The sequence below is a fragment of the Podarcis tiliguerta genome (genome assembly GCF_965153285.1).
Source record: "Podarcis tiliguerta genome assembly, chromosome: 14".
NCBI classification, from domain to species: Eukaryota; Metazoa; Chordata; class Lepidosauria; order Squamata; family Lacertidae; genus Podarcis; species Podarcis tiliguerta.
The window spans coordinates 4,192,412-4,217,778 of NC_139547.1; the positions used below are offsets into that span (position 1 = coordinate 4,192,412).

Genomic DNA, 25,367 nt, shown 5'->3' on the forward strand with positions numbered 1-25,367 from the left:
GGATATACAGGGGGATTGAACCCGTGACCTTTTGCATGGGAAACAGGAGCTCAACCGCTGAGCTACAACCCTTCCCAAAAGAAGATTGCAGCCTCAACAAAAGAATGTTTTTTTATTCAATACCTGTAGTAAAAAACCTGTACACCTGGGTCCTACTGTGCAGCGACATAATCCTCAGGTGAGGATTTATAATGCCCTCCAAAATGTCATATAATAATGTGTGAGGTTTCAAGTTATCCAGAATTCTTCATTCAGTTAAGCAAGACCATGGGACACGCAGTGTGTCTGGAGAAACAGCACTAGCCAGTAGTCAAGTCATCAGTTCCTGCATGTGCTGAGTCATCAGGTGGAATCCGGAGGAAGCAGACGTTCAGACAAGGCTTTCAGGGGGCTGCTGTTCTGGTTTCAGAACGTTATTTGGTGAGATTTTGGTTTGGTCTCATATATGGATAATATATTGTTGCTATTTTTCCAGTGGGCAACCCTGACAAGTTTTGCTTTAAAAATATATTTTTTCCAAAGTGCACCAAATCATCAATTACAGCATAGTTCAGGTCAGCACATAGCAAAATTACTCCATTTGGAAACTGATCAAGAAAGCATCCGAGCCAACACAGTGAGAGGTGAATGAGGTCGCCTGCCTTCCTGTCCACCAGCCTTGCTCCCGGGCTTTTAACAGGAAACTGAGGTGCAGAACAAGCAAGTAGCTGCAGCTTTCTTCCCTGCAAGGATGGAAAGAAGCCTTCCTTGCTTCATGATCTTCTACACGTGGGGAACGCTGTTTGAAAGCAGAGGAGCAGCAGAACTAGTTTTGGGGAGAAGGTGGCAGCTTGCCTGGTGGAGAATCACGCACAGTTCTCCGGCGAAAACGAAGGCCGTCCCATTTACTCGGGAGTAAGTCCTGCCCAGCTCAAGAGGATTGGAGCCTGCTTCGGGCTGCAGCCTGGGAGATACCTTGGCTTTTGCTTTGGGAGAGGGATGAGCTAATTCTGGGGTGCGGCTGGGGAGCTCCGCCAGCAACGTGCAGCACAAGCTTGCTGGGTGGCTGCTCGGTCCAGTCGGTGAGGGGGAGGAGGAGGAGGAGGAGGAGGAGGGGAGGAAGGCCAGCTGGCCGGTCGGTCCCGGGGTGATGACGCGCTTCCTGCTCTCCCTGGGCTGGGGGCTCTCAGCCTGGGAAGCAGAAGCGCCTTGCAAAAGGCTGGCAGAGACGCGGCGCCTCCGAGCAGGCAGGAGGTTGCTGCAGCCGCGGCGAGAGGAGGAGGAGGAGGAGAGCGGCGCTCCGATGCCCCGCGCCATGCCCGGCTAAGGCTCGCCTATCCCGGTAGGAGCCGCTTCCAGGCGTGCATTTCAGGCGGATTCCCCTCCTTTCAGTATATATGCAGGTGTATATTTATGCTCATGGTTTATGTGCACCTTTGCATTTAAATGCTTTCGGGAATATATTTGTACCATCGGCGCGCGCGGAGGAAGCAGGCGAGCTTGCGGAGAGGGCAGCGCCTCCTTGGATGGGCTGGATCGGACCGTCACTGCCTCGCCCGCGCACGCCTCCCCCTCGCTTCCTTTCCCGGCCACCTGTCCTTTAGCACGGGAATGCAGCTGACTCTGCAAAAGGATTCCCCCGCCCCGCCCTTGCTCCCTTGCATCTTGCTCTCTCTCCCCCCCCCGCTTCCTGACCTGCTTTTCTGGCGATCGGGGGCCCCAGGCAAGGCAGCGAGGCGATCGGGGGTGGGCCCAATCCTCCCTGAGCAAGCCTACCGACCCCTCCCCGCCGCTTGTTGCTTTCCGCCCCCGCCCGGCCCCCTTCGCAGCGTCCACAAGCAGGCTGGGCGACTGGGTGTTAGCGGGTGGGGAGCTCTGGAAAGGCAGCCGGAGGTGAAGCAGAATGGGATCGTGTCCATTTCAGCTCCCCGAGAGCTCGGTCTCTCGCTGGCGCTGCGCGGCACCCACCGCCGCACCCGCCCATCTTCCCAGCCCGGCTGCTGATCCGCGTCAGGTCAGACCCGCGTTGCAGATGGCTTGAGCTCAGTGCGGTTTGCCCAGACTTGAACCTTCTCCTCCTCCTCCTCCCTTCCCCAAGAAGCCTGGTGTGGAAAGGAAGGAAGGAAGGAAGGAAGGGGGCTGAAAACCCAGCAGCCTCCAAATAAGTCAGCCTTATCTGCTTGTGCGTTATCGGGGGAGCCTTTCTGGAGACACGCTGGATCAGGGAGAAATTCCTTGCGCTGGGGAGCCATATTTGCTGCTTGGCGCGGCTTAGCCCCGGCTGGGTTCTCGTGGTGGAGGTGATGGTGGTGGTGATTTTAATAAACGGATTGCATGTTCCCTGCAAGGGGGGGGGGGCGGGGAGCCGCCTCCCTCCCTCCCTGCTTCAAATACCTTTGAAAGTTCAGTTCTGGGCTGTGGAGCTGGGCGAAGGCCCCGGCAAGGTGATCCTGGCGTGGCGTGGGGATGGTGGCTGGAGGAGGAGATGCGGGTCTTCTGGCGGATGTGACCTTTAAAGCACCACCGGCCTGGGGAGATGCGAAGGGAGCAGCCGGATCTCTGCAGACCTGGGCGTTTGCTTTAGGGAGCGAGGCGCGCCTTGGGAGATGGGTGGACGCGGCTGGGTGGCTGCCCCGCCGCTTGGCTTGGCTTCCCTCCTTGAAGGTGGAAAACAACCCGGCTGTTGGCCTGGGAGGAAGGCAGCTGCCAGGAGGCTGGGGGGGGGGGCGAGGAGGTGGCACCTCTAGGTGCAGCCTGGTTTCTAGCATGCAGCCAGAACAAGGTGGTAGAGCCCTGAGCTGGTAGGATGGGCTGTGTCACTTTGGAGTGCAAGTGGAGGGGACTGTTCCTTTTCTTAAAGTGCCATGACCCCTTGCAGGTTTTAGGGGTTTTTATTTTTACAACATCCCCCCATGATATGCTTACTTTATATCTTTAGGGAGCTTTTTGTGAAAATAAAACAATTGAGGCTTATGCTCAAAAGTAGCATCCCCCCACCTGCATCCTGAAGTGTTACGCTCCATCCTACTCCACCTCAAGGGCTCTAGGACTTTGTTGCACTGGCTTGGTGATGCCCCTTTCCCAAGTGTCACAGCCGAAGCAGAGCCAAGTTCTTCTGGCACAGGAGGAAGGGAAATTCCACAAGTGCCTCTCCTTGGAAGTAATTATAATACAGTAAGGCATTAGATAGCTAATAATTTGAGGTTCTTTCACAGCACCTAAAACCAGCAACCTGATAAAGTCAACTTGCCTTGCCTGATGTTAGGACCAGCAGCACTTAAGGCTTTTTCCAGATATGTTTGCATGAGGGCAGCATCAGAAGTGCACTTGAAAAACTGGAGAAGGGGTGTGCAAGCTTCATTTTAGAAACAGTAATTTTCTACCGTTTGTAGACTCTGAGGTATGCGGCAGAAAGTACAGGCACTATTCTTCTCAATTGTGTGTGTGAGTGAAGCTATCCTGCTCCATCACACTCCTTTCAGTGTTTTACTTTGCACAAACACCCAGTAGAAATTCCTGTGGGTGCCCATAGCTCTGTTATTTTCCAAGTGCTTCACATCAGCAATCCTTACAACAGTCCTGCAAGGTACAGCAACACTAATTTCTGAGCGGGGTGACCGAAGTTTGAGACTCTCAAAGTTTTGTTGTGAATTTTATTGCACAGGAGAAATTTGATCCTGGGACCTCCTGGAATCACATTTCTCTGTCTCAATAAATCTGCTGAAGCGAGTGAAGGTGTTTCTGCTCTCCCCCCTAATCCCAACTTATTGGAAAACCTTAAATGTATTTACACTCAAGGCAAGGTCTCCAGATTGCAGGCTGTTGACCTTACGGGGTTTTTACAGCCTTCCTGCTACAGACAGGCCTCTGTGTTCATCTGAGAGAGTCTGGTATTTGCGCAGGAGCCATGGCTCTTGGAAGCTGTCAGTTCCATGACACGGTTTCTGTCCCTGCAGGTTGCTTGAGGAGGAGGAACAGGATTTGATTCCCTGATGCCTGCTTGGGAAGGCCCAGGGCTCAGGCCTAGAGCAGCTGCTTTGCAAGGAGAAAACTCATTGTTCCGTCTCTGCCCTCTCCTGTTAAAAAGGGTTGGGTGTTGTGAAAACCGTTCTCTGCCTGAGACCATAGAGAGCTGCTGTCAGTTAGTGTGGAGGCTGCCCTGGGCTAGATGTGACTCAGTGCAAATTCATGGAGAGTAAGACTGTCCCTGGAGATGGGTTGTGGCTCCATGGCAGAACATCTGCTTTGCATCTAGAAAGGTCCGTGTTCAATCTCTGGCATCTCCAGTTAGGGCTGGAGAGAGAGAGAGGCCCTGTCTGAAATCCTAGAGTGTCATTGGACACTAGTGTGTTAGATAATGCTGATGGATTGGGTATACCTGGATGCCACTTTTCCATAATGAGTTGCACCCAATGCAGCTTACAGCAAATGTTCAAGGCATCCAAACATAGTGTGTTGGAAATACAGATATACAAAATACAGAACACATCAGTAAATTCAAAATTAGCAAAAACCAACAATTTAGCAAACACATAGTAAATTCAGCATTACTGAAAGAAAATAGTTATGTAGGTTGGAAAATGGGGTGCTGGCTAGATGGGTCTTTGGCCTGGGGGCCTGGCGAGCTTGCTGGCCAATGTGTGGATGCCTCTGCTTGTGGTGGTAGGTTCATGTTGCAGGTGCCACTGCTTTGCTCCAGCCAGTGAGTTTGCCACTGAGCATCATGGAATGTGCTGCTCACAGCCAGTGCTTGTATGCTCTGACTGAATTTCTCTCTTCAAGTGTTATTCAAAGTCCTGTATGATACGTTGCATCTTGCAGTGCAGGGGAGGAGAACCACATCCTGCAGGTGTAGGGACCACAGAGGGATGGTGGACAGTAAGTGATTGACCTAAGCCAGAAGGATCTCTGGCCTCCCTGATGTTGCCGGGTTACAACTTCTGCCACCCCTGACCTTTGGCACACCCAGACCGAGAGCTGCTGTCAGTTAGTGTGGAGGCTGCCCACCCAGACCGAGGCTCAGGGGAGTTGCAGTCCACAACAGCAGCAGGAAGGTCACAGCTTCTCCATCCTTCACTGGAGGGTTTGCCCTTGGAACAGGGGCCTAGATTTCATGTGCGGGGAATCTGTAAGAATGGGCCCACAACAGGCTCACGAAGCGCAGATCTTGCAAAGGTTGCTCTGTGACTTGTTGCTTGTCCTTGAGCCTGTTTAGTGGGAAAATGTATTATTTGTGCCTGGGAGTTATCTAATTATTCCAGGCTCAACTGAATTTCTTTTCTCCCCACCCCCATGCGCAAGCAAATCAAGGAAGGTGCTTCTCCCCCCCAACCCCATGTGTCTTGTCTAAACATGATCACAAGATCATGGTCAATGATCAGCAGTTGAGTGGGATATTGTCGTATTGTATTGTATTTTAATTTTCTGTACTGCCCTTTGTATGTCGATCTCAGGGTGGTTCACAACATAAAAATACAAGATAAAAACACAAAGTACACAAGAAAAACAAACACAAACCAAAAATGGAGTAGATGGCTCTACTTTTATTCCTGCCTTAATAATGACATCATCATGGTGTTGACATAGCTCTTTTTGGGGTGTTCAAAATGCTTCATGTCTGTCACCTTGTTATCCTAAATAGCTCTGTAAGGAGGAAAGGTTGCACAGTAAACCCATTTTGCAGATGAGGGAATGAGGTTGGGAGAGTGAGCCATGCTCTTGCTGATTTGTAGCCTGCTTTCCTGACTGCTCTGCCATTCCTGTTCTTTGGCTGTGATCTGCGCAGCCCACCAAAGAGCAAAAGACTCTTATTCCCGCTTTCAGCAAGGCATTTTGCTTTGGAAAAAAGGAAACCAAAAGAACCCACTACACTGAAACCTGGGTATGAATACCCATAAAAATATAGGATACTGTTTTGTATCAGTTCAGACTATTGGTTCACCTGACCCGGTGTTGCCGCCTCTGTCTGGAAGTGGCTCTCCAGGACCTGGAGCAGAGAAAGGTCTTCCCCCTTCACCTGCTTTTGAAGGTTGGCAATGGTCCAGGGATCCTTGCACAATTCATTCTCTGACTTGTGTCCTGACAGTTCTCATATTACAGATTCGGCCTGATCCAGATTCTTTCTAGTTATTTCTCTACACATTGTTCAAAATGCAAGTGAGAAAAGACAGTATTAGGAGCAGCCCTCAAGTAACATAACCCAGAACTGACAAGGAAACAGTGAGGACAAAGAATTGATTTGCCAAACTACAAATCTTGGGCAAAAGCAAGAATTCTTGTGAGCGGTCTGGAGCCATTTCCATAAAGGCGAGGCCTGGCCATGCTTTGCCGCAGAGCATCCTGCCACACAGACACGGATCTCTCCCCCGCCCCCCAATAAATCATGCAGATCTTGCAGCCTTTGTTAAACTTGCTTGAAATGCAAATCTCCATATTTCTAGACTTCACAAACCAACTTGCAGGCCAAAGACATGGTTTCCTCCAAGCAAGACTCATGGCAAAAGAAGCTAATCTGGAGTTCTACATCAGATTCCCCTTTTGCCCATCAGGAGCTCCTCACTGCAAGGCCTTGCGGAAAGGGTTATTCCCAAAGAGTGCTCAATAATGGCTCCTCATCATCCTGGAAAAAGTGACCAATGGAGCGCCACTGTGTTCTGTCTTGGGCCTGTTGTTCAATATCTTCCCTTGGAGGAAGGAATTGAGAGGATGCTTATCAAATCTGCAGATGACACCAAACTGGGAGGGGTAGCTAATGCTGCAGGAGACAGAAACAGAATTCACGAAGACCTTAACAGATTGGAGACCTGGGCGCAAGCTGAAAAATGGGTGACACCTGCCTCGCAAGTACAGGCAGCCCCTGTTTACGGGCATTCAATATGTGTGCGACCATGTATATGTGCATCACGCCAAACCCGGAAGTGACTTGGAAACATCATAAAGATGTCACTGAAATGTCACTAAAAGGGTGGAATGGGGTGGGGTGAACCAGGGTGTTTCCAGGCTTTTTCAATGGGTTTCAATTATACTCTATTTCACCAATGTACGCCTCAGAGTGTATCCCATGCATAAATGGGGGACTGCCTCTAGAACATGTGAAAAGGATCTAGGTGTCTTAGGATACCATAAGCTGAACATGAGTCAACAGTGTGATGCAGCAGCAAAAATAGTGAATGCTATTTTAAGCTGCATCAACAGAAGTATAGTGTCCCAATCAAGGGAATTAATAGTCCCACAATATTCTGCCTTGGTCAGACCGCATTTGGAATACTGTGTCCATTTCTGGGCACCACAATTTAAGAAGGATGTTGACTGACTGGAAGGTGTCCTGAGGAGGGCAACCAAGATGATCAAGGTTCTGTAAACCAAGCCTTATAAGGAAGAGTTGAAGGAGTTGGGTATGTTTAGCCTGGATAAAAGAAGACTGAGAAGAGATAGGATATCTATCTTCAGATAACTAAAGGGCTGTCACATGGGAGATGGAGCAAGCTTGTTTTCTCCTGCTCTGAAGGCTAGGACCTGAACCAATGGCTTCAAGTTATCACTCAATATGAGGAAGAACTTTCTGACAGTAAGAACTGTTGGTCAATGGAACGGACTCCCATGAGAGGTGGTGGACTCTCCTTCCTTGGAGGTTTTTAAGCAGAGGTTGGATGGCCATCTGTCATGGATGTTTTAGTTGAGATTCCTGCATTGCAGGGGGTTGGAACTAGATGATTCTTTGGGTTCTTTCCAACTCTACAATTCTATGGTTCTATGATGGTGGGGTGAATGACAACACAGTCGTGCTACCTGAGGCTGATGAGAACTGTAGTCCAAAATATCTGGAAGGCACCAGGTTGGGGCTAGCTAATTTAAAATAATTGCATGTATCCAACCTACAACTTTTTTTTGGAAGAAAAATGTCCCCAGCAGCCTGATGAAGGGTAACTGAGCTAATAAATTAAACTATCAGAGTTTGCTTTCATTTATCTATTTTAACTAATAAGACAGCTTCCATTCTAATCAAATAATCTCTGTTAATTAAATGGGGGCTCCGTTGGCTTTCAGCCAGTTCATGAATATGTATGGGGGGAACTTAACTTCATCTGTCATGGTGAATTATATGCCGGCAATCCTTATGGGGAGGGAGACCGTTAATGGAGTGTGTGTCACTGCTGGTGTATTGATGACTCTTGGATGGAGATATCGCATGGTGTGTACAGGCAGTCATATTCAAATTCCCGTCTGGACTGTGTGTTTTTCAGTCCATCCAGGGAAGCTGGCTTGTGGAGCTCCCTTTCTGCTTGCAGTTAGTGCAGGAGGGAGACCTTGCCAGCATATGGCAGTTGTGCTACCAGGCCAAGGCAGTTGTGCTTGACCAGGCCAAGGTCAAGGTGTTACTATTAGCATATGACGCCCCTCAACAACTTGGGACTGCATTTGTAAGGAACATAAGGAACTGCTGGGTCAAAATATCCAATTTTCACCCAATTACCAGAACTACTTAAAAATTTAATGTGGCAGAAGACTGAGAGGTGACTGATAGCCATTTTCAAATACCTGAGGGCTGTTACATGGAAGACAGAGCAAGCTTGTTTCCTGTTGCTCCAGAGGAAAGGATTCAAACTAATGGATTCTAATGACAAAAAGGAGATTCTGACTAAACACTTGGGAGCACTTTCTGATGGTGAGGGTTGTTTGACAGTGGGACATAATGCCTTGGAGGGTGGTGGACTCTCCTTCATTAAAGGTTTTTAAACAGAAGTTGGACGGCCATCTCTCATGCATTCTTCAGCTGTGTTTCGTGCATTGTAGGGGTTTGGACCATGACCCTCGGGGTCCCTTCCAACTCTACAATTCAAACTGATGTGGAAATGTGGTGACCTGAGCTTTCCTGGAAACAGGAATTACTGAGATAAACTGGAATTGACAGATCTGCCCATCCCAAATGCATTTATATCCTGCCTGGCCGCACCACTTGGCATTACCAGAGCAGGGCTTGTGCCATGCCTGTCCTCACACCCAGCAAGATCTTCCCACCCTCATGGCTCCTGTGGACGTGTGCTGCTTTCATTTGTTTTGCCATGCACTGACATGTGAGTCCTATGACCAGAACAACTTCCCATTGCAAATAAGCAAGCAGAACATTTAATCTTGTGATGGATCTGGTTCTTCCAATAGAAGGGCTGCAGCAGACCGTATATTGACTGCCAGAGAGAGGCCGAGAGGGTGGAAGGGAGTGAGGCCCTGGTATTTTCAGTCTCTGTTCCTACAACTCTCACACACATGCACAGCCATGTCAAGTAGCATCTCAGGGGTTTTTAATTTAAGGAGAGAAATGGCTTGAGCGGGAAGAATGCAAGTGCCCATTGAGGGGCACACTGACAAAAATTGGGGAGGCATATCCTCTGGAAGCGGTGAGAAACCTGTGGCTCACAACCTCAAGGCTGTTTGTGCTTAGCTCTTCTTTCCATCAGACATTCCTTTGATCTCCAACACTATATCTGTGCCGGTAATCTTCAGTGCTACCTCTCACTCTTTCTTCCACTGTTTTGGAATATTTCTTATCAGTGATGGCCAGTGCAGTGGTTCACTGGTAGGAACCACCAGCTGCTGATGCAAGGCCTTCAAAACGATGTGAATTTGTGCTGTTACCAGTAACAAACGTGGTAAAGTGATCATGCTGGGGACAAGGGGTGCCACAGTCAGAACCAATCAAGAGCTCGGTTCCTAAATGTTTTTGGCCTGTCTAGATGGAGGAGAGAGAAGCATCAGTGTGTATAGAAACTTGTCTACTGTACAAAGGTAAAATTCGCACCTTCAGCCACTTTTGCCTCTCCCTGCCGCTCACTGGCATGTTGCCCAGATGGGAATGTGACCCTTGGTCTGGAAAAGGTTCCCCACTGTGGGTTAGCTGATGCAGCTGCTGGTGCCAGATGTTGATCAGTGTAGGTGATTAGCCAGTCTGCAACCATGCACTTGCACAGTGCTGTTCGGGGTGCCTCCTCCTGCCAGCAGCATCCCAGGATAGCTGCAAAATCCATTTCTCGCCTCTCTTGATTAACCCAATGTGGCACCTAGCACCTAGCAATAAACTGGTTCCCATTCTTGTTTCTGCTTTCCCTCTTAACTTCTCATATCTTAAAAATGAATGCTGATAGATGTGCTTGTTTCACTCTCCCTCTTCTACTCCTCCATCAGCCTCAGCAAACACGACCAATGGTCAGGGAAGATGGAGGTTGTAGTCCAGCAACATTGCGGGGGGGGGGCACAGATTTCCCTGCCCCAATTAATCATCAATCATTTCATTTCCAAAGTTAAAACAATGCTCAAGGCTTCTTACAACATACAAGAATTTAAATAACTACAAACACAACAAAACTAGTCACAAACAAAACATGAAAAAATATACAACCAAATTGAACAACCTCCACACAAATCACAAGTTCCAAGGTACAAAAAATCAACAGCAACATCTTCCCCAACAAACCCCCCTAAACAATGCCCCATCCCTAGACTAAGACTTCTGGGGAGTGAAGAAAGTGGAGGCTCCCTGCTGTGACTCTGAATGAGCTGCTTTGGTGTGTTTATTAGGACTAATTAAACCAGGGATGGTGAAGCTGAGGTCCTCCAGATGATGTTGGACTCCCATCAGTCCCAGCCAGTGTGGCTGATGGGGTGATGGGTGCAAAATTGGGAGCAGACATTGTGAATTTGGTGCCCCCAGATGTGCTGACTAGAGTGATGGGAGCTGTGGTGCCAAACATCTGGAGTGCACCAGGTTAGCGAATGTTGCTGACCATCACCTGGCGGCTGGGGCAGATGGGAGGATGAGCTCACCAGCAGGAGCATCTGGAGGGCCATTCTTCTTCTTCTTCTTCTTCTTCTTCTTCTTCTTCTTTCGCTATCACTCGTAGCCGAGTAAGATTGTCTTCCATAAACATGGTTTTAGCATTGAGACCGTAAGTGACTGTGGAGGCCAATTCTGGATCCACACATCCTTCCACAGTGGGGACATTGGTTTCTGGGCAGGAGTTGATCACAGTGTGGATTTGCCAAGCATGCCTTCCCCTTAGCACATTTCTCCCTTGCGTCCTGAGTTTGAGTGTCTTCAAAGCCTTTGGTAAAGGCTGTTCTCCAACTGGAGCGCTCGCAGGCCAGTGTTTTCCAGTTGTCAGTGTTTATACTACATTTTTTTTAGATTTGCCTTCAGAGCGTCTTTTAACCTCTTTTGTTGACCACCAGCATTACGCTTTCGATTTTTAAGTTTGGAATAGAGTAGTTGCTTTGGAAGACGATCATCAGGCATCTACACACCATGACCAGTCCAGTGAAGTTGATGTTGAAGAATCATTGCTTCGACACTGGTGATCTTTGCTTCTTCCAGTACACTGATATTCGTCTTTCTTCCCAAGTGATGTGTAAAATTTTTGGGAGATGCCGTTGATGGAATCTTTCGAGGAGTTGGAGATGGCGTTTATAAGTGGTCCATGTTTCACAAGCATATATGGTAGTAAGCTTGGCAGTACAATAGCTTTGTAAACAAACATTTTGGTTTCCCTGCGAATGTCCTGGTCCTCAAAGAGGACTCTCTCTTGCTTACCCTACAGGCACAGTCCTGAGGAAACAGGAACTGCTCCTGGGCACTTGAAACAGTCTCAGCGACTTGTAGGAGGCAAACTAAGGCAAGGAAATAATCTGTGGTGCGATCTTGTAGAAGCTGCCCATGGGGTTGGCCTCCTGGGACGGAAATCTTGTAACATGGATTTGAGGAACAAAGCATATGCTTGTTTGCAAATGAATGTCAGCAAAATCCAGTTTGCTGCAACTCTTGTATGTGTGTGACATTTTATGCAGAGGAATTTCCATTCTCAAGAGAAGCGGGGGTGGGGGTGGGGGGGAGGCCATTGCTTTGTGGAAGAGCATGAGATTTGCATGCCGAGGGGTCCCAGATTCAGTCCTCAGCAGCATCTCTAGGCAAGACCCCGGAAAGCAGCTGCCAGTCAGTGCAACCAAGACTGAGCTAGAGGCCAAAGAGCCTGGCTTGGTATAAGACAGGTCCAAGAGCAGACAAAGCTGTTCATGTACAGTCCCATGAAAACCTTCCACTCAGCTCTGAGGATCTGGAGTCACCTCCTCACCCCAACATTAGTTTGGAACACACAAACACCCGCAAAAAGAAAAGAAAAAGCAGTTTATTCATTCACACATCAGTGTCCAACCCACCTCTCTCTACTTCACACACACACACACATACATTTTGCAAATTAGTACAGTGGTGCCCCGCAAGACGAATGCCTCGCAAGACGGAAAACCCGCAAGACGAAAGGGTTTTCCGTCTGCAGAGGCGCTTCGCAAGACGAATTACCTATGGGCTTGCTTCGCAAGGCGAAAAATGACGGGAAAAAATCGAATTTTTTTTTTTGCTCCAAAACCCCTTATTCTGAATTGCTAAGCTGCTAAAAGCATTTTAGCAGCAAGACCGCTAATCCCCCCCCCAAAAAAAGCCGTTTTTAGCCCTTTTTTAGCCAATAGTGCTAATAGCGCTACTCCGTCAATGGGCTTGCTTCGCAAGACGAAAAAACCGCAAGATGAAAAGACTCCCGGAACGGATTCTTTTCGTCTTGCGAGGCACCACTGTACCTGCAAATGTGATGGGGAACTAGATGTAACTCAGTGGCTTTTAAGTTTACAGTCCCTATCAAACCAGCTCCATGTACTTGGCAGGAGTTTTAGGATAGGAGGTAGGAATTAGAAATGATCTGAGTTTCCTGGCATATCTCTTGATATAACTCACAGATATTCCAAGTCCTTTCTAAAGTTTGCTGGCATAGATTTTGTAGTTTGTTCATCACCTGTCTGTTATTACTTCTCTTGATTTCATCGTAGACTGATTCCCTGAGATTTGTTTTATTTCAGCTGCCACTGTTGTCCGTCTTATGTGCCTATCCCCACTGTGCACTTCCTGCATTGAGTGGGTGGTCATGGGGTCTTTGTTGCTCTTTGGGTAGCCTGTCTGGGCCACCAGCGAAAGATGATCCTGCCTTCCACATAAAATAGTTGATTTTTTTAGTAAATAACATGTGACACAAAGATGTAGTCCACCACACTGCCCCCATTCTTGGATATTACAGAGATTCTGGGATATCCTTTACAGAGCAACTAGCTCTACAGTGTGTGATTTGCATGGTTTGCTTTCCTTCTGATGTGATTCTCTACACAGTTACTCACATCGGGGCCCAAGCACCTTGCCTTGTGTGCCAAAATTCTTGGCTTGCTGGGGCAGAGAACCATTGCGCCCCTGCTGCAGATGTCAGAGGGGGGCTAATGCAGCTGCCAACTCAGAAGGGATCAGGTGATACAAGCATTGTTAGAAACTCAGATATATAAGCTAATCATAGAGTTGGAAGAGAACCTGAGGATCATTTAGTCCAACCCACTGCAGTGCAGGAACATGCAGCTGTCCGATATGGGGATTGAACCTGTGACCTTGCTGTTATCAGCACCATGCTCTAACCAGCTGAGCTATCTCCAAATGGCTCCTTAAACCTAGGTTACAGTCACCACCATGTTATGTATAGGTGCCATTTCTACCCTCAATGGGGTATGGTTCATCATCATCATCATCATCTCATTTCTGTACCCCTTTATATTTTAAAGGAAAAAATCTCAAGGTATTTTACAACACATTAAAACATCAAATGAAACAATCCGGAATAAAACAATTTCAAGCTTCCAGGAAAATATTTCAGATCCTTCTCTAATTGACATTTTGCTTTCCCCATAGTTATTTACTTACTTAATTTCTATTGCTGCCCCATGGCAGAACTACTCTAGAAAGCCAGTGTGCTTAGACCTGGCAGACCAGGGTTCAAATCCCCACTGAGGCATGAAGCTCACTGGGTGACCTTGGGCCAGGCACAGCTATTAACCTACCTCACAGGGTTGTTGTAGGGCAGGCTTCCTCAACCTTGGCCCTCCAGGTGTTTTTTGGCCTACAGCTCCCATGATCCCTAGCTAGCAGGACCAGTGGTCAGGGATGCTGGGAATTGTAGTCTCAAAACATCTGGCGGGGCGAGGTTGAGGAAGCCTGTTGTAGGGATTAACTGAGGAGGGGGTGAACCATATACCCTTTGGAGAAAAGGGTGGGATATAAATGCAGTAAATAAGCTCTTCTACTTACCTGCTTAAGAAAGCTGGAGGGGCCAGCCAGATGGAGATGTCAGTTGGCAACCTGGCACCTATGTTGTTGCAATTGAACCCGCACCAGTTGCAAAATGTGCCTGGCACCTGGCTAATTTCTAACACTGGATACAACAGGCCCGTTGGACTCCATCTGGTTCCAGAAAATTGCTGGCTCCAATCTACTTTGTCAGTGTGAGCGACCCATCACTCGGGCTGCCTTGGGGCTCTTCTTCCTTTTTGTTCCTGCTGGCCTCCAGGCCAGTGGGAGCACCAGGCAAGAGTTCTGTTCTGGCAGAATTAGAGCAGTGTGGGATTAGCATCCTCATGGGGGGGGGGGGAGTTGTAGTCCATCATAACTAGTGTACAAAATGTATCCCTGGGTGCCAATTACTCCAGCTGCCCTTAGCTTCTAGGCTCTGCATTTTTCCTTTCCTCTTTTTGGAATTGTGCAGTACCAAGTCAGTTCCTCAGATCGCAGTGTCCTCAAACCTAAGAGCTTCAGTCTTGCAACTGAACTCCACTGTGGTACCTACTTTTTGGTGATGAACTTTGGAGAGCAGTCTAGTGTAGAAAACTCTGCTGCAGTTTCAGCTCTTGCGTACATGCTCAGATTTGGGGGAGGATTGTACCACGCAGCTTATCTCCCCAGTGCATGCTAACGGGCTTATTTGAACCGCTCTTTCTGCTCCAAGGAGACTGACTTTTGAGGAGAGAGGGGCTTGTTAAAACCACAGAGCAAAGCAGCGGCTGTCTCTCTTGCGCACCCAAAGAGCAGAACCCGCCTGATGGACAGACAAGGAGAGTAAGCAGGCCTGACAGATTTTCGGGGGGGGGAGGGGCAGGTTCCGTTGCAGCTGCTCAAGTCTTTGCCTTTGGCTGCAGATCCAGCCATTAGAAAAGGGTTTTGTTTTTTTTAAAGACAGAGGCAAGATTAAATTTCAGGTGCCTGTGGAAGTGTGCTTCACACCACGCATTCTTCTGCTGCCCGTGTCGGCAGGGCTGGCCTTAGACATTTTGCTGCCTGAGGCAAAGATGGAGGAGACGGCGACTGAAGGCTACTAGCCGTGATGGCTGTGCTCTGTCTCCGCTGTTGGAGGCACAAATGCTTCTGAATGTCGATTGCTTGAGACCGGTTGCTTATGTTCTTATGCTCCACCTCCATTCCATGGATGGGCAGTTGGCACTTACGTCCACACTGGCGTGGGGTTGCCTTCTCCAGCCCACCTGATGCAACAGACTAGATGAAGGGCTCCAGAACAGGCCAGGGAGGCCACAGAGCCAGTGTGATGTCGTGGTTAGAGTGGGAGAGGCCAGAGTTTGACTTCCCACTCGTCCATGAAGCTCACTTGGGCCAGGCATTGCCTCCCAGCCTAACCTTCCTTGCAGCTCAGGAGGAACAACTGGGGTTGGCCCTGCCGCCCTGACACCACTTGCCACCTGAGGCAGTTGCCTCTCTCTGCCTCATGGTAGGGCTTGTTCTGCCCCTGGGAACAAGACGCCAACTAAAATGCAACTGGGAGGCTTCACACACCTTTAGTGTCTTAAATACTGTTCAGAGCAATAACATTATTATTATTATTATTATTATTATTATTACCTTCAGGATATGTCTGTAAATTACCTTGTTTACTTGTACCCGGGCTTTGCCCACAGGTGATACTGGCAGTAAAATATGAGGACTCCCACATGAGGACCAGCTTTCCTTTCGGTTAGGTTTGAGTTTTGCTGTTGTCTTTCCTCCAAGGTGTTCAGAACACTGTATGCAGAGTTCTCCCCTTTTTGCACAGCAGCCTTGTGAGGTTGGCTAGTCATGCAGATGTGCAGGGAGGGGGCTGGTCCAAGGTTAATCAGCTGGCTTTATTGCTGGCTGGGGTATTTGAACCCAGATACCGTTACTTTGACAATCCCTGATTGCACCTAAAATGTGGATTGAGCATTTGAACTTCTCACCCCTCTCATTCAAGCAAGAGAGGAGCTGCTTACAATTTTCATTTAAAAAAAATGTATCTTAATCCCTCCCTTGAGGCACAATTTGCAATTTGCAATCATGCATCAAAAAAAGTTTAACCCCAGCTTGTAATTTTGACCATGTCATCGAAGTTCTAGCCAGTTTATTAAAGAGAATGGAATTCTGTTTAGAGTTTGGTCTTGCCTCGTTTTGAGTGGATGCAGTCGGCGGGGTTGATACTACATAACTATAATTAATTTTTTTTATACCCTGTCATGTTTCCCAAAGAGCAATTAGTTCCTAAATAACTTGATGAGCTGAAATTAAAGGGCAGCACACCTCAGTGTCCCTGGGTGGGCAAGAGATAGGTAGCCCTCTTTGTTCCTTTCTTACTTGCTTGGGAGAAGCGGGGTGGGGGTGGGGCGCTCTGATTTAAATTGACACAACAGCAAGAACTGACGACTGGAATCCAGAACTAGCCTGCAAGTATGAATGGCACTGGGATAGGAATCTTCCCCGTTTGCCAAGGCAAGCTCATGGCTGGTTGCTTTTTGCCCATCTGACTTTCTTGCTTCGTTTTTCAAGCTAAAATAATGTTGCACTGCAACATGGGCTAAAAGTTGGTTTGTGTCATCTGGTTGCTGCGTAACAGAGTGACTTCAGAACATAAGAATGCGGCAGCTAGACTGGTGACTGGGAGCGATCGCTGGGACCATATAACACCAGTCTTGAAAGACCGACATTGGCTCCCAGTATGTTTCTGAGCACAATTCAAAGTGTTGGTCCTGACCTTTAAAGCCCTAAACGGCCTCGGCCCAGGATACCTGGAGGAGAGTCTCCACCCACATCGTTCAGCCTAGACACTGAGGACCAGCTCCGAGGGCCTTCTAGCAGTTCCCTCACTGCGAGAAGTGAGGTTACAGGGAACCAGGCAGAGGGCCTTCTTGGTAGTGGCACCCGCCCTGTGAAATGCCCTCCCACCAGATATCAAGGAGGTAAAGAACTGCACAACTTTTAGAAGACATCTGAAGGCAGCGCTGTATTAGGAAGTTTTTAATGTTTGATGTTTTATTATGCTTTTATATGTGCTGTAAGCTGCCCAGAGTGGCTGGGGAAACTCAGCCAGATGAGCAGGGGAGGGAGTACTACTGCTAGCAGTAGCCTACAGGATCAGGCCAATGGTCCACCAGTTGTCTGCATGGAAGCCGCAAGCAGGATTTGAGTATAAGAGCCCTCTCCCCTCTGTGGGTTTCCAGCAACTGGTATTCAGAAGTATTACTGCCTCATGTCCACCATGAATTTGTCCAGTGCTCTTTTAAAGCTGCCCAGGTTGGTGGCTATTGCTGCCTCCCTGGTGTGCGAGTGAGTTTCATAGTTTAACTACCGTATGTGCTGCATGAAGAAGTTTTTTCTTTGATCAGTCCTGAATCTTCCAACATCATTGTGTGCCTGCAGGTTCTAGAATTAGAGGAGGAGGAGAAAAACTCTTCAGTATCCACTTTATCCACGCCGGGCATAATCTTATAAACTTCTGTCATGTCTCCTCTTGCTTGCCTTTTCTCTAAACTGCAAAGTCCCAAACGCTGCACCTGCTCCTCATAAGAGACTTGGGTAACATTAGCCCTGATCCAGCAAGCAAGGTAGCTGGGGAGTGGCATCTGCGTAAATTCCCTTTTTGGATCAGGACTGGGTGTGGATAAAAAAAAGTTGTTCTTTACACAATGCATAGTTGAGCTCTGGAACTCGCTCCCACAGTGATGGCCACCAGCTTGGATTGGATGGCTTTAAAAGAGCACTAGACAAGTTCATAGAGGCTGCTAGCCATGATGGCTGGCTGTGCTTTGTCTCCACAGTCAGAGGCAACAGTGACTCTGCCTCTTAGTTGCTCAGAATCGCAGAAGGGGAGAATGCTCTTCCGCTTTGGTCCTGCTTGCAGGCTTCCCATGGGCATTTAGTTGGTGAGAGCAGGGCGCTGGACTAGGTGGGCCATTGACTTGACCCAAAGGGACTCTGTGTTCCTAGATTCTTATTCAGGGCCAGATCCGTGTTGAGTATTCCCTGGGTTGGCACAGATTGAGGGTGGCAGTGGCTGTGCACAGCCCTACCATTTTCTAACTTTGTTTCAGTCCTCATTTAATACAGGAGAGCTAGGAGTTTCTTTATTTATCCAGAACAGGAAAATCCAGCGAACAATGGAACAGCCAGGCCTTGTCTTGATTACTTAGGATTTCCTCTAGGTTGACTGACTTGCTGCCTCAATCGGCACGCCTCCCCTGAAACGTTTTTAACAGCAATCTGTTGGAAGAGGCATTTTCAAGAGAAACTGCGCAGTGGCCCTTCCATTCCATTTGGCTTAAATTAAATCCCTGCTGACTACAATGCAAATGAGACTTGGAACTGATGTAAGTGGACACTCATTGCCCTTGTGAAGCCCTTGAATAATAGAATCAGCCCTCCAGAGCAAATGCAATTAATTGGAGAGCAGGATGGCGGTGGGTCACTGGAAGTTACATTTAATCAATAAGCCTCCGTCTGAAAAGTTATTGCGCAGGCACTCAGGAATCAAGTGGGATCCTTGTCTCGACTTAGGGTGGAGCTACATTGCCATACCTGCCACCCTGGCACAATGAAGGCTTTGAAACCCTTGGGACTTGGCCTACGGTTGTGGTCCTGTTGAGGGTGGTTCTGGTTCCTGTGCGGAAGGTGGGGTCTCCTAGCTGTCGGGTGGGGATGACTTGAGGCACTTCCATCATTACAGACTACAACTCCCATCAGCCTCCAGCCAGAATGGCCAGTGGTCAGGGATGATGGGAGTTGGAGTCAACCACCCTTGGGGTTAGCCACTCCTGTTTGGGCCCCCTGCCTTCAGCCACAAGAAAACCTCTAATGTGACCATTCCCAGGCTGCAGGCTTGATTTCATTGCAAAGGTTCTCTTTTCTTTTATTAATGGGGAGGGAGAGCTTTTCCCTAACTGCTCATGCAGGTTAAGTGAATGTGATTCTGCAAAGGGTAAGTGCTACTTATATATGAAACATGCTACACTGCATTTAATGCAACTTTTATGATGAAAATGCCATGCATTCTGAAAAAAATGCTCGCTAGGAAGAACAATTAAATAGAGCAGTGCTTCTTGAAATTCTGAGTTGTTAAAAGGAGCAGCAATTGAATATGGAGATTGAGAATGTGAAGGTCTCTGGCAGAGCATGTGTAGTTCAAGAGTTATGTCTTGAGCATACAGGCTGTGTGTGTTTTGACAGCTCCTGGTGGTGCAAAGCCCATTGCTATATAGATGTTGTTGGCATCTGTCTGTCTCGAGAGACAATGGAGTGCACCTCTGGAGGTGAAGCCAAACCACTGCATTAGCAGCACTGAAGTGACCTCCCTGGGGCACAATCCAGTGGAGGTCCTAGGCTGCCCTGAAAACGAGACCCCCCCCCCCAGCCTCACTAATGTGGTTCAAAGAGAAGCAGAGCAAGACGTTTAGCTGCAGGAGTTGCTGGAAGCAGTGCTAGAAACTGGGGTAGAAAAGCCAGGAGCCAAATGGCTTCTAGGACCTGGGTTGTGGGCACCAAACAGAATGTCTAGTTGCTGGGGGGGGGGGGGAGGTTGGCAACACTTTTTATTTATTTATTTTTTGATAAGGATGCAATTCACATAAGAATATGCAATTCACATAAGTGACACATTGTTAATATCACATTTTTAGCAGAAATCGTTAATTTAGCAGAAAGTGTGTAATTTGGTGTTTACAATAAAAATATTAGTACCATACTTTAGTTTTCAAAACACTTTACTCTTTATTGTCTATCCTTAACATATAACAGATTCCATTATTAGTGAAAATAATATGCACCTACTGATGCATGTAAGTATCTGGCCATGGCTGTAGCAAAGAACTCGCTGAGTGGTCAAGTGCCTGGTTTGCAGGCAGGTCTCAGGTTCATCCCCCAATGGCATCTCTAGGTTGGCTGAGGAGAGCCTGACAGTGTTGATCTGACTCAGTATAAATCAGTATGTTTTTAAGGCAGCCCTTTAGTCAAAACCTTGAGGACTGGAGTCTTACTTTACTTCTAGCTCAGCTCCATGGTAGAGCTCCTCTGGCTTTGCCTGCGGGTTCAGTCCCTGGCAGTGTGGACAGTCCTGAGCTAAATTGGCCAATAGTCTGACTCCTGGCTTCAAGCAGCGCTAACGTTTTAGTGGGAGCAGGAGAAATCCCAAATCTTGGCCAGTGGCAACATTTTGACGGGTTCTTCTCAATACACTCCTTTAATTTTCTTGGATTAGCTGTTGCGTGCTACAGGCAAGAATCAGAACCACCATGGAATAGACATTTAGGTTCAGAGATATTTCCCAGTGGACCTTGAGAAATTCAGTAACAATGTGGGCTCAAGCAGGTGTTGCACATCAAGGTTCTCGCTACAGAAAAACCGAAAACACAGTCCTCCCAAGACCAACTAATCTGATGATTGTATATCCGGAACAGAGACAGTTTGGAATGGATTTCATGCAGCTGATGTTTGGGACAGCTGTGCTTTCTTGTAACCGTTGATGCAGGAGGGGGGAAGAGAACAGTCCTTGCCAAAGAGCACCTGTGTGAAGCATTTAAACTGTCCAGAGAAGCATAAGCCATTCAGCAAGGTCTTTGCCAATGTGTCCATTTACCCATGAAGATGGTGTAACTTAGGGCTGCTCAACAACTTTTGGGTTTCAGATTATGGCAGCCCTAGCAGAGCTGCCCTTACATCTCACAGGGATGTGCCCAGGCGGGGAATCTCTTTATTTGTGCCTAAGCTCTCTAAAGTCTAAAGGCAGATTAAATTTTGCAAACTGGAGAATACATTTCTTTGAACAACCTGCTTTGATTGCAAGAGTTGCTTTCATGTGGCAACTAAGGCCTTTGTTGGCACAATACATTGAAAGCAGTGTCATGTCACTTTAAACAGTCAGGGCTTCCGCCAAGGAATCCTGGGAACTGTAGTTTGTTAAGGGCAGTGTTAGAAATTAGCCAGGTGCGTTTTGCTACTGGCGCGGGTCAAATTGTGACCACATGGAGATCTCTGGATGACAGGTTAGCAACTGACATCTCCATCTGGCTGGCACCTCCAACCTTCTTAAGCAGCTAAGCAGAAGAGCTTATTTACTCCTCCAAGGAGTCCATGGTTCACCCCCTCCTCAGTTAATGCCGACAACAACCCTGTGAGGTAGGCTAAGAGGTTGTGACGGGGGGGGGGGGGATTTGAACCCTGATCTCCCAGGTACTAGTCCAACATTCTCACCACTACACCCCACTGACTTCCTAGAGTCCTCCTGCTGTGCGGCAGCTCTATAAATAAAGTAGGTAAATAAATATGGGAAAAGCAAAATTTCACTTAAGAGACGGATTTGAAATGTTTTCTGAGGTTTTTTTCCTTTAAAATATCAAGCAGCATAGAAAATAATAGTAATAAAAAACAAAAATGGGGTCTAGATATTCAGTCATGGCAACCGTAACCTAAGTCTAAGGTGTCATTTGGTAGTTTATATATCAGAGTTTCTAAAATTGGTTAAGGGTGCTGAGGCTGGTTTAACAACCAGGCCCTGTTCCATGGGACCACTGGGGATTGTAGCCCTGTAAGGGGAACAGGGGTATGCGGGTGGCGCTGTGCGTTAAGCCACTGTGCCGCTTGGGCTTGCCGATCGCATGGTTGGCGGTTCGAATCCCCATGGCGGGATGAGCTCCCGTTCTTCAGTCCCTGCTCCTGCCAACCTAGCAGTTCGAAAGCACATCAAAGTGTAAGTAGATAAATAGGTACTGCTCCGGTGGGAAGGTAAACGGCGTTTCTGTGTGCTGCTCTGGTTCGCCAGAAGTGGCTTGCGTGCTGGCCACATGACCCGGAAAAATTGTCTGTGGACAAACACTGGCTCCCTCGGCCTTTAAAGCGAGATGAGCGCCACAACCCCAGAGTTGTTCATGACTGGGTTTACCGGTAATTGTTAGGGGTCCCTTTACCTTTAAGTGGAACAGGAGTCTCTGAGCATGTGTTGGGGGTACTCCTAGCCACCAAGGACACCTGAACCTCCACTGGCAGAGATGGATCCAGGAGCACCCCCAACATTTGCTCAGAGACCCCTGTTGGTAAGGCAGCTAGCGTTGTCCCTGGGTCAGGATAGCTTGACCACAGTTGTCCATACAGTGGTAACCTCACAGTTGGATTACTGCAATGCACTCTATGTGGGACCACCCTTGGGGTTCGTCCAGAGGCTGCCTCTGATGCAGAACGCAATGGTTGCTTGTGGGAAGCAAACTACACTCGGCATATAATCCCTTGTTTGTGAGATTTGCAGTGGCTGCCAGTCTCCTATTGGACCAAGTTCTGACGCTAACATACAAGGGTCTCTACTTGAGAGATCCACTTATCCCTTAAGCACTCAGTAGATCGCTGAGTAGGAGATCACTCTGTGGGAGAGTTTCTCCTGCAAGTTCTAAAGATCCCAGGCGCCTGCTCCTTAGTAACTCGGAGCAGGGCTTTTAGTGCGCTTGCCCCCGTTCTGTAGAGCAGCTTCCCTGTTGAAATATAACAGGCACCCACTCTCTGTACTTTCCAGAAACAGTTGCAGACATTTTTCTTCCAACAGGCTTTCCCAGATGGATGAATGGGTCTTTGCCACGAGTGTCTGTTCTGAATTGGGGTTTTGTGGTTTTTAACTCCCACCCCCTTTTGCTGTTGTACATTGTGTGGAGACCATTGTGTAGAATGGTGAATTTATTAGTACCAGGCTAGGCATGGAAGTCAGCTTCCACCTCAGTCATCCCCTATTTATCACTGTCTGTTTTTAGGTGCCAGGGAAAAAACATTCTTCTGTACCGAGGCCCTGAGGTCTTAACTTCCTTTTTATAGGTGGGGTACATGGGTGGAGTTGGGGGTGGATATATATATATATTGCATGTTTTAGATTGTTTTCTCTTTGTTTTTAAAGTTCATTTTTGTAAATCGCCTTGAGTTTCATTATGTATTTTAAATAGGACAATTAAATAATTAACGCGAACTGGAGGGGCTCTATCCTTTTGGGGTATTTTTTGCCTCAGGCAGGACTGGACTTAGGAGCAGATTTATGCTGTGGTTTTCCTTGGTTTCTAGTCGTTCATTTCAAAGCGAGTTGAATTGTGAAGTTCAGGGAAAGTGGATGCAGCTCAAAGCGATTCGCAAGGGTCTGTTTTGATTTGTTTTTCCTTAAGATGCTTTACTGGACGTGACGAGCCCCTGCAGGTTGCAAGAAGAGCGTCTTTCCAAAGTGCCATCAGTTCATATTTCCTCACCTCACTCCGATTGCGTTAGCATCTTGGGTCATTGACTAAAGCACATAATTGGCCCAGAGGTGCCTGTTAGTTTTATCCTTAATGGTGAACCAAAGACGACTCGTGAGTTGGATTGCCTTTTATGGATGAAATTTTCATCTGCTGAGCTGGGAAAAAATTCAAAGGGAAAAGTAACAGGCAGTGCTAAATCAGCTTTTTTAGAGCTTAAATGTTCAGTTTAACACCTATCAGTAAAGAGAACTTTCTTTATCTTGCTGTATCAGTTCTGTTGTTTTGCAAAATTGCACAGCTGAAATGTGCTTTTGTGTGTTCATATGCTGCCACTCTTCATGTGTAAATAAATAATGTAGGACTACTGTCGACAAGGGGTGAAGGGCACATTTTTTTGTGGGGGGATCAATTGTGCATCTTTTTTTAAAAACTGTTCTTCACTGAGCCAAGAAGAGGCTTTTTGCTAGCTCAGCTTCCTGTTTCTTAGATTGCAGCAAAATCCCTTTCTTGACCATTGAGAGATCACAGTGAACTATGACATGGGCATTTGAAGTCTCCACTTCAAGTTCAGCTGCTCCTTCTAACCAGCTTCAGGGGTGCCAGGTGAGAAATTTTGTTGCTCACCAACAAATTAGTTGTGCAGCAGGGGTTTGCACCTGACTTTGGAAGCTCTCGGCGAGCTGTCAGTTGAGACCTCTAGCGAGGGTGGGCTGTCCCTCCCCCAACTCCCTGTTGGGTGGGGGAGGGAAAAGCTATGGGGAATAAGCTAATGGCAGAGTGGAAAAGGGGGTTCCCCCTTTTCACTCTGGTCCCATGCACCAACGGCTTCACCCCTGCCCACTACTGGCGACAAACCACGATGTTGAAGCAAGGTGCATTGGCTGACAAGGCGTGGGGTGAAACTGCCTCATCTCTCACTGCTGGAGCTGAGGCACTTTCACCCCAGCACCTCGTGGGCTGGGGCCAATGCAGCTGGCCCCCGCCTGCTGCTCAGCTGGGGGCAGAAGGCTCCTGCCTGACCCCAGTGTTCCTGCCGCTCATTCGCGAGCAGCAAGAATGTCGGGGCTCCTTCCTGAGGCTCCCTTCACCGGCACAGGTGGCAGGTGAGCTACCTCGCTCGCCCACCCCCCCATTTCGCCAAAGACAGATCAGGCGTCACCTTCATCCATGTGGGTCGTTCACCCCGGGAGGAAAGACTCAGCCCACCCTCCCGGGGCAAAATCTGCAAGCAGGGCTGCCTGACGCTGCTGGTGCAGCAGTTATACTGCCTGGCTAAGGGCAACCCCCATGCCAGGCCCTGGAGGCAGGGGCACGGGCCTTCCTCAGCCACAGCTGCCTTGGCAGAAAGGGTGGAGCTTAACGGAGCCCACAGCCCACTGCCGGCTTGTGTGAACCGGAAGCAACATGGGGGATCCTTTAAACTTCTCCCTTGAGAAGGAACTGCAACTGCCTCGCTCAAGGGAGAAGTATGAAGGAGCCCACATCTCACCAGCCGAGCAGCCCCAATCCTGATCCTGCTGGTGTGCAAGCAGGAGCCAGATCAGGGCCAGCTCAGCTGGGGAGAAGGAGCACCTTGACAGAGCCCCCACCCTGCTGCTGGTTCATGCAAGCCAGTGGCGAGTCGGGGGCTCTGTAAAACTGCTTGGCTGAGGCCAGGGCAATGGCACGCTCCTCAGCCAAGCAGTTTAAAGAGGCAGAGGGAGGAACAAGCTGTATAGGCGCCTCGCCAGTGCAGCTTCTTTCTCCCTCTGCCGGTATGAGGGCAGGCGGTGGCGGTTTCACTCAGCGCTATATCGCTGGTGAAACCGCCGCCTTCTGAGTCCTTCTGCTACCAGCGCCAAGGGAGAAACAAGCTGCCCACAGCGGAGCCTTGCCAAGGAGCGCCCGGCTGCAGCTTGTTTCTCCCTTGGCGCTGGCATTGATATGCTGCTGAGCGAAACTGTCATCACGGTCTGCCCCTCATACCAGTCCTGGGTGATATATTGCCC

At 48.3% G+C, this 25,367-nt stretch overlaps 1 protein-coding gene across 7 annotated transcripts in view; it reads left to right on the forward strand.

Annotated features, from left to right (window-relative positions):
- The first annotated feature begins 422 nt into the window (after positions 1 to 422).
- TLN2 (talin 2) overlaps positions 423 to 25,367 on the forward strand; it is a 177,840-nt gene continuing 152,895 nt past the window's right edge. For 2 of the 7 annotated variants that reach the window (XM_083412921.1, XM_083412918.1), the window contains exon 1: positions 1,105 to 1,321. The gene's annotated coding sequence lies outside the window, so the exon portion shown is untranslated. Of the gene's footprint in view, positions 895 to 1,102; positions 1,322 to 1,684; positions 1,994 to 25,367 lie in introns of those variants that run through there. The other 5 variants (XM_083412922.1, XM_083412920.1, XM_083412919.1 and 2 more) reach the window with 4 other exon arrangements.